General features: G+C 38.9%; 1 pseudogene; it reads right to left on the minus strand.

Annotated features, from left to right (window-relative positions):
- Positions 1 to 922: 922 nt before the first annotated feature.
- On the minus strand, positions 923 to 2,148 carry LOC150008629 (phosphoglycerate kinase 1 pseudogene; annotated as a pseudogene).
- Between the last annotated feature and the right edge of the window lie 12,080 nt (positions 2,149 to 14,228).

Raw genomic sequence — 14,228 nt, forward strand, 5'->3', positions numbered from 1 at the left:
TTTCTGACAGTAGCCATCCTGACGAGGGTGAGGTGATTTATTTTTCAATTTTTTATTTATATGAGGGTGAGGTGATTTTATTTCATATCTCTCTAATGGTCAGTGACATTGAATATCTTCTCATATTCTTGTCAACCATTTGTATATCCTCTTTAGAGAAATGTTTATTCAAATCCTTTGCCTATTTCTTAATCGGCTTACGTATTTGTTTTTGTTGTTGTTGTCAGATTGTGATAGTTCTTTATATATCCTGGATATTAATATCTTATCAGGTATATTATTTACAGATTTTTCTCCCACTCTATAAGTTGTCTTTTCATTTGTTGATTGTGTTTTTTGATGAATGGAAATTTTTTATTTTGATGTAATGCAATTTATTTATTTTTACATTTGTTGCCCACAATCACAGTCAGTCAGTTGAGAAATTAATTTTTGTATAGAAATTAATCAAAAGTCTACATCTGTAGTTGAATTTTTTTTCCCCAGTTTCCACAAATATTTTTATTATTTATTTCACAGGTCTCCACCTTCATCTCCCTCCCTCCTCCCCTACAACTGGGGTTTCATCTTGTTTTCATGCCCAGAAGCAAAACAATGACAAAGCTAATCAGAGTAATCTACTCCAAGAACAGAATTAAGCTAACAGTGTACTTTAACAGGAAAAATAGAAATATATGCGCTCTAGAATACACAATGGTTTAGCCACTAAGAAATTCAGATGGGATCCTGAAGAATGTAGTCAAATCCAGGCTGCAGTAAATGTAAGCTGAGACGCTGCTGTGCAACTGTGTTAAGTGTTCCTGGGCTACATCTCTGGGCCACTAGCTGAATCTTGCCATGGGGGAAGATCTTAGCTAACACCAAATGCAGATACTATGTTGAGTGAGGGGATGTGCCCAGGAACTGAAAGGCAGGAAAAGTACTAAACACTGCTGAGAGCATCCACCCCCAACAGGACTATACCCTCCAGGAGCTCTAAGCTGGCACCACCCCCAGTGCTGACGTGGCTGACTTTGTCTTCTGTGTTCCACTTGGCACAGCAAGTGGCAATGTCTCCCCCACCTATGATGGTGATGCAGCCCTGGGAAGTGGCTCTCACCACCTTGTCCATGAGGGCTTTGGTCCCTCGGGCAAAGGCTTCCCACTCAAACATGCCCACAGGCCCGTTGCACACGATCTGCTTGGCCCTGGCGACAGCCTCGGCGTACTTCTTGCTGCTGTCAGGCCCGCAGTCCAAGCCCATCCAGCCAGCAGGTATGCCGGAGGCCTCGGTGGCTTGGCCAGGCTTGGCATTCTCATCAAACTTGTCAGCGGTGACAAAATCCACTGGCAAGGTAATCTTCACACCATTCTTCTCAGCTTTGGACATCAGCTCTTTGATGATCTTGGCTCCCTCTTCATCAAACAGAGAAGTGCCAATCTCCATGTTGTTGAGCACCTTAAGGAAGGTAAAAGCCATTCCACCACCAATAATCATCTCGTTGACTTTGTCCAGCATGTTATTGATCCGCCCAGGATGGCCAGGAAGGGTCATTCTGGGCTTTCCAAGGCCTTGGCAAAGTAGTTCAGCTCCTTCTTCATCAGAAACCCTCCTGCTTTCTGTGGCAGATTGACTCTCGCCATAGAGCTGTGGGCTCGGTGAGCAGTGCCGAACGCGTCATTGACATAGACATCCCCTGGCTTGGAAAGTTAGTCTTGGAAAGCTTCTATTTTAGCTGGCTCTGCTTTAGCCTTATTCCTAGAAGCATCTTTTCCCTTCCCTTCTTCCTCCACATGAAAGCGCAGGTTCTCCAGCAGGATGACAGACCCCGTGGCTAAGTCGGCACAGGCTTTCTCCACTTCAGGGCCCACGCAGTCCTTCAAGAACAAAACGTCCTTGCCCAGCAGAGATTTGAGCTCCACAGCAACGGGCTGCAAGGAGTACTTGTCAGGCATAGGGACAACGTCAGGCCAGCCCAGGTGGCTCATGAGAACAACGGACTTGGCTCCATTGTCCAAGCAGAATTTGATGCTTGGGATGGCGGCCTTGATCCTCTGGTTGTTTGTTATCTGGTTGTTCGTCATAGGAACATTGAAGTCCACTCTCATGACGACCTGCTTCCCCTTCACATCCAGCTTGTCCAGAGTCAGCTTGTTAGAAAGCGACATATTGGCAATTGCGCAGCAGAGAGAGACCGAAGGACCACACAGCGACGGAGACAGCAGCGGACGTGCCTGTAGTTGAATTTAATGCTGCTCCCATTTGGCAGTAGTTTCTAACAGTTTTTCAAGTTTTTAATCTCAATGAACAAGATGATGACTCCTTCCTTTCAAAAGGGTTGAATTGATGAAAATATAGAGATTGGATTATATGATATTTAGAGAGCAACATATTTTGTGCAAACAAATTTATGCTGCTCATTTTTCCTAGTGAAAGACTAAAGGGATTTTCTATTACCATATATGTTAGCTCTCCAGACCATAGTAAAAAGGAAGAAATTATACTTTTAACATACAATCAGAGACTATGTATTCAAACCCAAAAGAGAAAAGCAAGAGATATTGTTCCTCTCAACAACTACAATTAACACAACCTTCCTTTCTCTTAAAAAACAACTCTTTTGATCTATATTGAGACTAGACAGGGGTTTCTTTGTATTGCCATTGAAGCCCCAAATGCTGAGAAGCTAACCCTGGGGGATAAAATGTTAAAGAAGCTCTCTGTGTTAAGAGAGTTACCTCTCAACATTTGTGAAAGTTACCTCATTTGTGTAAAAATACCACTGTAGGATTGTAGTTTCCTGTAGAAAATATGGTTGCAAAATATCAATAAAGCTTATATGCATTTACAGGAGAAGGGAGAAAAAGGATAATAAGAAAATACAAACATCTGTTATTCTTTTCAAATCTTAAAATTGTCTTTTGATTTTTTCCCCTTCATTTTATTTTGACTGATTGAAATAGATCTACAACATGAGGTATTTTTTTCAATGCAAACCTATATTTAAGCAATAAGAAGTATTTTACTTTCCTTTTTCCATGATAACCTAATACTTATTAAAATGGATTAAGCTTAGGGTCCCACAAGCATCTTCATTATTTTCTGTCTTTCAAAGCACATGGGTTTTTATAAGTCAAATCTGAATTTGATTTTTGAGAACATTCAAGATTTCCAGGTTACCTTAGACTTGCTACCATTTACCACTTTTCACTCTCAACTAACTGAGAGAGAATACATTCCTATGGGTTATGGTGACTTTCTGTTCCCATGTATGTGAGATTTATAAGGACCTGAGTAATGGCATGATGACCGTATGTCATCTTCTTGGACGAGCACCTGGTTGGATGATGCCTGCGTGGCTCTTCCTGTAAGTAGCTCTCTATGGAGAGACAAATTATGTTTATTATAGTCAAAGAAATAATTATTTCCCCTTTTTTGTTACTCTGATGTTAATATTACTTTTATATTTTATATTGGAAGAATACATGTTTTGGTGAGGAATCTTAGAAATAAAATGGAAGAAAGAAATAGAAATAAAAAAAATGATGGACAATTAAAACAAAAAAAAAGAATGATTAAGAGGGGGTGTAGGGAAGAGAAAAAAGCAAAAGTAGAACAAATATGTTCATTTTCTATAGTTTCAGAATTTATACTGTAATTATTATTCAAATGATCTTACACATCAGGATAGTAAAATGAGAAGAGTTGATTAACTGGGAATTCAAACTGAAGGAGTCTTTGAAAAACTTTAATTGAGTCCCACAACTGGAAAAGAAAATAAAGGCACACTGTGAAATGGTTTCCGCAATTTATCCCTGGCAGTTAATAGCAGAACTGGAATTAGAAGCAATCACCAAGTCAGTAATATTCAGTGACAAATAGGGGGTAATCAAAATTCTGAAATCAAGCCAATTCAAAATTTAGTGAAGATGACTTCCCATACATTATACTTCCTAACCCGCATCACTGCAGTCTGTGTCAATCATGCTCTTGGTATGGCGTAGCACAGTGGAGCTGCTTCAGAAGCTCTAGGAAAGGAGTCAGGAGACCGGGTGGGGCTCTGCCACAGTGGCACACCTCTTCACCTTTCTAAACTTCAATTTCCTCATCTGTAAAATATAGGAGTTAAACTGATGACTTCTAAAGTCTTTTCTAGGTCCAAAAAATCTCTTGGAATAGATACTCATTTAAGTTCACATATAACTTGCCCAATAACACAGGGGAACAATTTTCAACATAATTCTTGTTGCGTTTGATTTTTTTAGCTGTTTTAGACTTAAATAGGCATGCTAATTTCAAAACTACAGTTAGTTTTCTGCTATCATGTCAAGTTTTTCAGTACAGTTTAGCATAATGTGACCACTCTAGGCTGGATTGAGCCTGGATCAAGGGAAGCACTAGTGCTCTCCTATTGGCTGAGAGCAAACCTCCCTTGAATGGAGAGGGTTGGGGGTCAACCTTGGAGACCAGCAACAGGTTCATACTTGTCTAGGTTATCCAGTTACACATGAGACAGTGTGGTGAGACGTTGTGTGCCGCTCTATATAGTGAATTGCATTCCGAAGTGTAGTCCGAGTTCTTGTCTGTATACAGGAGTTAGCTGAATTAATTTTTTTATTTACATACATACTTATTTTCTTTCCTTCGGGTCATGTCTGCCTCTGTTATTTCTCATCATAAGTGCCTAAACAACCCTGATTCATTTTGTTATATCTGTGGAGGTTTCACCATTCCCAGTCAAAGGACAAATATCAGCCCTTTTGTCAGGCAAGCCTATTTTGAATATTTTAAAGTAAAACTTGGTGATCAAGATAAGTCTTGGGCCTTTCACAAGATATGCAAGCAGTGTGTCGAGAGTTTACAGAGTGGACAAGGGAACATGTGATAAATTGCCATTTGGTACACCTGTGGTTTGGCAAGAGCCCAGAGATCATTCAAGCGCCTGTTACTTTTATACAGTGAAAACTTCAGGATATAACAAGAAAAATAAATGTAAAATAGTGTATCCTAGTCTACCATCAGCTATATGCTTCATTCAGCTGAGGTCCCAGTGCCAGTTTTCATTGAACTACCCTCTTTAGAAAAACAGCAGTATGATGAAGAACTAAGTAACAGCAACAATAAAGATTTTGAAATTGAAGATGACCCAGTTCATAAGGGATTTGATCAGCATGAGTTGAATGATTTGGCACAAGATTTGGGACTATCTAAAAAGTTTTCAGAACTCCTAGCACCAAGACTGTGTGAGAAAAACTTGCTTGAAAAAGGAGCAAAGGCATCCTACTTTTGATCAAGAGAAAGTGCATTTCTGCAGTACTTTCAAAGTGACGGTGGCTTTGTGTATTGCCGTACCATAGATGGTTTAATGGAGGAATCGGGAATTCCAATCTATAACACAACAGAATGGTGACTGTTCATCAATAACTCAAAGCGAAGCTTGAAGTGTGTCCTCCTCCACAATGGCAATTTCTTTGGTGCAGTCCCAATTGGCCATTCAGTTTGCTTTTGTGAAGAATATGAAGACATAAAGAGAGTCATTGATCTGTTGCAATATCACAAACACAATTGGATCATCTGTGTTGACCTTAAAATGGTCTGCTTCCTCCTTGGTCATCAACGCGGATACACCAAGTATCCCTGTTTTCTGTGTACGTGGGACAGCAGAGCTTGTGAGAAGCATTGGGCAGAGTCGAATTGGCCTCCAAGATCTGACCTCAAACCTGATGATCCAAACATTCTACATGAGCCACTTTTGAGAGAAAGAACATTATATTCCCACTTCTGCACATAAAACTGGGTCTCATGAAGCGATTTGTTAATGCTTTGCCAACTGAAGGAGATTGTTTCAAGCATCTCATTTTGGCATTTCCTAGCCTGTCGTTTGAAAAGATAAAATACCTTAATATGTATGTTTGTTAGCAGAACTTTACTACTTGTACACAATTTGACTTATAGTAACAATATATAGTCTTTATATGAATAAAATAACTCTAATAAACAGTATATTCGGGTAGTTTTTTCTTTATTTTCCTTTGTATGTACATTTTGTATGATTTGGGGGACAAAGGGAGGGTATTCTGTACCTTAAAAAGTTCACATGATAGAGAAAAATCGGGGTATTTTTGGATTCAGATGCCAAAAGTTAGTCAAAAACAAGTGTCAGATCTAACTCAACCAAAATTGTGTTCCCCAGTGTAATCCGCCCTGGAGTGATGTTCCCAGAGCAATATCTGCCCAGTGGACCTCACCGGCATGCAGCCTCACAGGTCAATAGTCAGTCTGGTTAGCTGGTTGCTCTACTCACTTTGAAGCAAAGCATTTGCACCATCCAAGTATATATTACTGATCCTGTAAAACAACATTGTTTAAATTGCTCAAAAAGGGAGATTTGGGTTTCTTTTTTTGTTTGTTTGTTTGTTTTTACTTTTTCTTTATTTTTTCTTTTTAAATTCTCAACAGAGAACAAAGCAAAGGGCATTGTAAGACCACAAATCTTGCACCTCCTGTACTGGGTTCTGAACAACATCCGAGAGAGCACAGGTCTCTCTTCTCCAGCCCTGAAAATCTTAAAAGCAAACCTTAAATTTGTACAGCATGAAGTTAACTCCAATACACTATGGAAAGAATCTCAGAAATAAACTTGGTTATTAAAGAACGAAAGAATGAAAACAGATGTTAAGACTTACAAACAGTCGGAAATGCTCTCTAGATGGCTGGATGACTAGATTGCCATAAGAGCTGATGTACCTGTAACTAAGTAGGGTGGGCATACTTTCTGTTTAGCCTGGGACAGGCTTGGTTACTCCTGTTATCCCACTGTAACCATTAATAACACCTCCTTTCATTCTAAAAGTGTCCCTTTTAGGACATTAAGTAGTAAGGTCACCACTCAAATAAGCCACACTAATGAAAGGAAGCCTTCCCCATCCCAGGAGTGGAGGGGACAGCTTTCCCCAAGGCTCCCTTTCAAGATACTTTGAAACTCAAGTTAAAGAATATTGTCTACCTATATGTCCATTACAACCAAGTTTATTGTCCGACCTCAGCTGACTATCTACCTAGTCATGAGAAAGCTATTTGGTCATACTTGAACCTGACCTCATCTCTATCTTGGCCCACATGAGATCAGATTCCCAATGGCAGTATCTTCTGAGCTATGTGTCATGACACTAGGAGGAGAGACCTTCTTTGTTGAGAAACATTGGTTTTCTATAGCTTAAGAAAAACTTAGCCCTATTCTCCCTTTTTGGGGAGGAAACCAGGCTCCTCAAAGATAAGAGATAGGGAAAGTGTGTTAACTATTAACATACACCATATGCTAATATTAATACTTATAAGAATGGACAGCTTTGCACTGGACAACAAAAAAATTAAAGGGCTGACTTGTGCTCAAAATAAGCAGACTGTCAATCCACTGTGTGTTTTTATAAACATGAGGCAAAACAAATTTTCAGATTTTTTAATGAATCATGTAATTGAGGAGTGTGATGCTTATTGCTACACAAGATAGGGCTTGTAGCATTATTATTCATATAGAAAGTCAGATCATCACATCTGGGCTTTTCCAGGAAGTGCTGACCATCACATATCACAGAGAAACACATGCTGGTGAATGGGGCAGCTTTTGTTCTCTGTGAACCCAGACACATCCTGGAGGGTCAAAGAGAAAGGGGATAAACCATCCATAGGAGGTATATTTATTCTGCAGAGATTCCCCTTTTGTTATGATGGTTGGTTTTACTTTTAATTTTTTGAAGGATATGGTAAATAAACTGTAAAGATTCATTTTTGCTTTATAACAAATAGAGTTTCTCCAAACAGGCATATATCTCAGCATTAGACAATAATCATCCATATCAAGACTGTCCTAGAACAGCAGGAAGGATATGTGTGTGACCTGTGATTCTATGCACAAGAGAAAAAAAATTTGTATTTTTTTTCCCGTAGAAAATGTTAATTATAAATTTTAAGTGACCCTGTTTTACCCTAGGAGAATTTTTTAATTAAAGAATTAATAATGTTTTAAGACCTTTCAAAGGAATAAAATTATGGTAAAAATTATTCATTTATCCATAGGGCAACAAATATTTATGCTACTATAATGGCATTAATATTTAAGTAGAAGGAAAATAAGTCACTTATTATATTTTAGTAAACTTAGACTTAGTTTTCTAGAAATAATACCATTCCCATACCTAGTTTGTTCATCCTATTGAAATTTTTTGTTTTTTCTTTTTAAGAAATTTATCATCAGCTACATCTCCAAAGCCATGTCTTCTTATAATATTCCTTTGATGACTTATGTAAAGCTTTCCTTTCTAATCCTGGGAGCCACTTCATCTAACTTCTGAACACTTTTAAAGATCACAAAAGGAACTGGTTTGAACTAAATTACATTCTTTTTCAATTTATAGTAGATTCTATTTCCACAGTAGTTATTTGTCCCAAGTTCCCAGAAATTTCCCTAAGATATACAACAAAGAGACTCACGTGGAAGCCCTGATGTTTGGGCATAACATTGGCCTTGTGTTTACACAGGACTCCACGGAGCATGCAGTTTGCTTTCTGCCTAAAAGTATTTATGTGCTATGCTGGGGTTAATTTTTTCCCTCAATATTTTATTTTATTTATCTTGTATCCATTTATTTATTCAAACATATTTATTGGTCATAACTAAGTCCCATAAATTGATCGATGAGACTAACATGGTCCAAGGAGTTTGGAGGAGCTATTTCACCATGGAAATGACTCAAATTTTTGACATACTTTTTCCATTTTTATTCTGATTTTTTTTTTTTTTTTTGTATTTTTACCCCTTTAAAGATAGTATTCCAAGTAAGAGGCTCTTAAATGACACTCTGGATGAGGCTTACTCCTCTCCTCATTTTTTAAATTTACTGGTTTACCAAGAAAGTCTGGAGTGAGAGAGGGTCAGGAGAGAGGAACACAACTGACTTAGAGCCAAGGGAGAGACTTTGAGGAACACAGGGTTGCAGCCTCACTAGATTCGGGTCCTCAGGCTGCAACACTGTCCCTTTCTCAGAAGAGGGATTACAAAGATTTGATATCTGATTCTTATTAGAACATTATACTACTGTAAAAGTCCTTCTTAGCTGTCTTAGATTCTGTCTTTGCCTTTTATGCCAAAATAGCAGTCTTACTTTCTATCTCTGTTCTAAGTTTAGTCTTACTTGAAGTGAAATAAAAATCATTTTCAATTTTTACACACATCAGGTTTCTTCATATGTAAAGACATTTGCTTTCTTACTCTAGTGCAATAATCTGATTATTGTCCTTTAAAGAAGAATGTCTTGGAGGTCTAGGGTCACCAGTATTTACTTGTATATTGTCTGTTTCCCCTATGAAATAAGGGAAGTGGCTTTTTCTTATTCAGTACTCTATTTCCAGAGCTTACAACATTGCCTGGCACTAAGTAGGTGCTCATTACCTATTCATGTATGTGTGGCTGGATAGATGTAACCTCAAAGTTAAAGGGTAAGAGACAATCTATATAGAAATTTAGATACTAATTCCCATTTCAGACTACTCTTATATCCTCTGTTGAGAGTAGGTAGCTAGAGAAAGAACTGTGTTTTTGCACAACACTGTTGTCTTCCTGCACCTTTAGAATTTAAAGGAAATCCACGGCCCAGCTGCCTATGTTGAAGATTTGGTCGGATGACCTCCCACCCTTGATTTTTGTTTCTTTTCTTGTTGCTTCAGCTGTTGTTTCTCTTTCCTTTGGTCTGACAAAATTTTCTGTGTAGCTTGAAAGGCAAATTCCCTAATCCCTTGATAGCTGTATTCATGGTTCTTGTCTTAAGTCCTATAGGGCTACTTTTCCTCTGTACAGCCAACAGCCACGTTCTCTGTGGAAACTGGCACAACTTTAACAGTCTCTCAGGTATAAAGATAAGACTTCAGCTGCAGAGGACACATTCTCTCAAAACTCTTATGCCATCTTTCAAATCATCTTTAAAAAGACATTTCTCTCCACTAATAGATCACATGGACCTACAGCTTGGCTTAAAGTCACTGTCACTTGCATTTGTTACTGCAATACCAAGCATTCTCAAAGATAGCATGCCCTACACCATGGTTTCAAGTTAAAAAATTTGTAAACTGATATTGGATATGATTAGACCTGATGCATCTGCTTTCATGGAATAAAGTAAGACTATCAGCTGACTTCTCAAAAGAAACTTTGCAGACAAGAAGAGGCTGGCAAGGAGTATTGAAGATGATGAAAAGCAAGGACTTACAACCAAGATTACTCTATCCAACAAAGCTATCATTTAGAATGAAAGGGTAGATACAGTGCTTCCCTGACAAGGTAAAGCTAAAGGAGTTCGTCATCACCAAGCTATTATTATATGAAATGCCAAAGGTACTTACTTAAGAAAAGAAGATCAAAATTATAAATATTAAAATGACAACAAACTCACAATTATCAACAACTGAATCTAAAAAATAAGAACAAAATCCAACTAAGCAAACCAGAATAGGATCAGCATCATAGGTATGGGGATCATTTGGAGGGTTATCAGCTGGGAAAGGGAAGGGGGAGAAATGGGGAAATGGTGCAGGGACTAAGAAGCATAATCAGTTGGTACAAAATAGACAGGGGGAAGTTAAGAGTAATATAGGAAACGGTGAAGCCAAAGAACGTATATGCACGACCCATGGACATAAACTAAGGGGGTGGGATTGCTGGAGGGAAGAGGGGAACTGGGCAGAGGGGAGCAAATGGGAAAAATTGAAACTACTGTAACAACATAATCAATAAAATATACTTTAAAAGAAAAAGAAATTATACAACATAACAACCAATTTATTATCCTAGCTTTTTGAAAGGCTGATCACATAGTGGTGATTCTCAACTCTGGCTGCACATTAGAATCTGTGTTTTTAAGAGATACTTGATGATACATACCATGCCCATGAAGAGTATGACTTAATTGGTCCAGAGTAGGACATGTGCACTAGAATATTTTTTAAACTGTGCAGGTAATTCTAGTGGAAAACCCGAATTGAAAGCCATTCTTATGTAGGTACAAAAGCCCTTTCTTCCAGAAACCTTTTCTCTCCCATCCCCACCCCTGCCTCTAGGCCTTTAGCTACACATCCTCACCTCTGACACCCTGTTTGCAGGGCCAGGAGGGACAATTGGTCTTTACCTACAGTCCTTGGGTGGAGTAGAACTTCCTTAGCTGGAGAGAGTTTGTCTGAGAGAGAAAGATGAGTCCATGGGGAAGTTGACATGCCTCCTGCATGGGCCTGAGAAGGTGAGTTTGGGCCCCTGGATAGAATAACATGCTCCTTATTCTCTAAAAATATGTTTCTCATAGATCGCCTCACCAAGGGAATTTTCTAAGCAATTTGCTTCAAATTACAATCTATTCCGGCCCACAAATCAATACAGCAGTTTCTGTTGTACGTTAGTGAGATTGAGCACTGGTATAAATGTTTTATGTGCTGAGAAATCCATACATTTACTCAGAGTTACTTTCAGAAAACTGATCATAGTCCTTGTTGTAAGTTCTTGAGAAAGGCATGTATATCTGATGGGCATTTGAATAAAACAGACACAATTGAATGTCCCAATTGTATCACACATGATTAATTAATTTTTCCTGCAGGGAACTGGATTCACTTGGGCTGGTTTCTTAATCGTTCTCAATTCTGATTATACATAAATCACCTAGAGAGCTTTATATTTTAAAAAAGAAAACCTTCTATCTAGGCCCTCCCTCCAGAAGAAGGGGGAAAATCCCTGAGGATAGGGCACAGAAATGGTACTTCTGAATTATACCCCAGGCCAGGGTACTTCATTTTGGAGCCAGGGGTGAAAATTGCCACTCCTTCACAAAGCTTGGCAGGTTCTGTTGGGAGCAAGTATACCATTTCAGCAAGTTCACACAAATCCGTTCCACATACAGGAGAATTCTTTTCTGAGGCACCATGTTTTCCATTAATGTGAATTTTGAGGAACATTGTTGACCAGAAGCAAATGTAAACAAACCTTTAGGAATCGTCTCTTTTTCTGTATTTGGGGAGCAGTTTTACATTTGCTATCATAAAAGTTACCAGCATTTTTGCTTTTCCTGTCCAACACCTCATGATGAAACTCAAGCCAGACCACTGTGAAGATACGTCATTCCGTTAGCACTTCTGAAACCCAAGGATCCTGCATTGACAGAAGCCTCTTGCCCGCCCAGCAGAAGGGAGGGACTTCACGCATGACTTGATATTAGAAGTGAGTATCAGTGCAATATTTCTGATACTAAAGATTATTTCTGGAATATATATTTTTTCTATCAGGAAAAACACACATGGGTTTTCCCTGCCTCTGGCATTTAGAAGAACCCTTTAAGTTTTTTACTAAAACTTTGAACAACAGGATCTGAAGGCTCTTTTTGTCAGTCTTGCTGTAAATGTCCTATACTATCAAGTGAGCATTTTTCTCAGGGTAAAGAAGAGAATGTAATCTAATCACTACTGATTCCACTGAGGGAGCCAGACAATACGTCAGGGCCCATGGTAGGCTTTAGTGAATGGTCTGTACTAAATGCTAATTAAATATGATTTTCTAGTTTATGTGGACACCTAAAAATGACAGGTGGTAACCATGTCTAGTTGAATTCTCAAACTGACTGGGTAATTATAAGAAAGAAAAAGTATATTTACATATACATGCATATGTACAGTATATATGCTATTTTGACAAAGAAAATGGCAAATAAAAAACTGTTAAGAATTATGCTTAAAATATATCAAGAGAATTTTATTAATGGGAAAATGAGGGGGAGAGAGAGATGAGAGAGAGAGGCGTGGGGAGAGTAGGGGAGAGAGAGAGAAAGAAAGAAGAGGGAGGGAGAGAGACAAGAAGTCTCATATTTTGAGAAATTCTATCTAGACTTCCATGTCCTACAAGGATACTATGAGCACTAGGTGAATGAATGCTCTATAATGTAGAAGAATAGGGGTGGTGTCTGAGAGCCCTCAGTTCTGTCCCTAGTCACCTGTATGACCTTGGGCAGGTCTTTCTTTACTTCACAGGGCCTCACCTTCTGCAAAAGGACAAAATTTATTTTGAGTTCTGAGATTTTCCAGTGTGAGAAATGAGCCACCCTGAAAGCAAAAGAGGAAGTTTGCTGTAAAACATTAGAAAAATGCTAGTCAAATTCCAAGCAAGTAAAGGCAATAGCAGATTCTTAGAAAAAGATGTATTTGAGCTTTCCCCAATCCCTGCTATATTATATGAGTAGTTGGGGTGCTTTCAGTTTACTGAAACAAGAAGAGCTCTGCTTTGGGCAACTGCACTGCTTGCTAATCAGTAACTCACAGAACCCCAAGAAAAGAGTGCTTTAACTATATGGAAAAGAAACTGCAAGGTCATAGTCTAGCTTTTTGACCCTGAAATTTGATTCTCCTGTGTTCTCTGGCAATTTTTAGGGATCGTTGTTAGTAAATGGAGGCCACTACCTTCTATTTTGAGGAAGGTGGGGACATGTGCCTTTTCCTTCCTCCTCTTACATCAGGCCTTCTAGGTGAGGTTTTGCATGCTCAGGATTTTTGTCAGTATTTGTATGGCTATAGATCCTAATCATTATTTAAAAACTGCTGTACTGATTAGGTCTGTGTTCTGAGGAAACACAACATATAGACCTGGTCCAGTCTTGCTCCATTGAGAAGCTATTATTGGAAATGAAGTGCTAAGCCTTCAGTCTTTAGCAAGGATGAAAACTGCATGCAACCCAATCTTTTCACTTGAGATTTAGAAGGCTCTTGCAACAATTAACAGGATAGCCACTTGACTTAGTAAGATCCATCCTCTTGGGAATTTGGGAAGCTGCCCACAAAAAAACCTGGTGTTTTTTACCTAAGGCAGTGATTACATCCTGATCCTTGGGACAGACCTTCCTGTTTGTCCTTTGAAGTGAGTGCTTCTCTGCAGGTGTCAAGTAGCTCCCTTCTTGGGGCTGGCTTTTGGATTTGGAACTTTCTGCTAAGCACTCTCAGTGACCGTTCGCCACTGGTCTTCAGGAAATTTACATGGTAATCCCTTAAAAGCATTAGAGAAATCAGAAATAGTTTGAAGAAAGTGGCTCAGCACTCTCATTCCTGGCTTCTGTGTTTCTCAAAGGTGGCGCTAGCCCACCTTTTAAGTATCTCCTTCCCCCTGTTTAATCATTGGGTGCCCTGCTGCTGCCCGTTCTCTGCCAGCACACAGGTCATAGGTGCAGTA

The sequence above is a fragment of the Furipterus horrens genome, unplaced genomic scaffold (genome assembly GCF_987537825.1).
Source record: "Furipterus horrens unplaced genomic scaffold, mFurHor1.1.pri manual_scaffold_5, whole genome shotgun sequence".
NCBI classification, from domain to species: Eukaryota; Metazoa; Chordata; class Mammalia; order Chiroptera; family Furipteridae; genus Furipterus; species Furipterus horrens.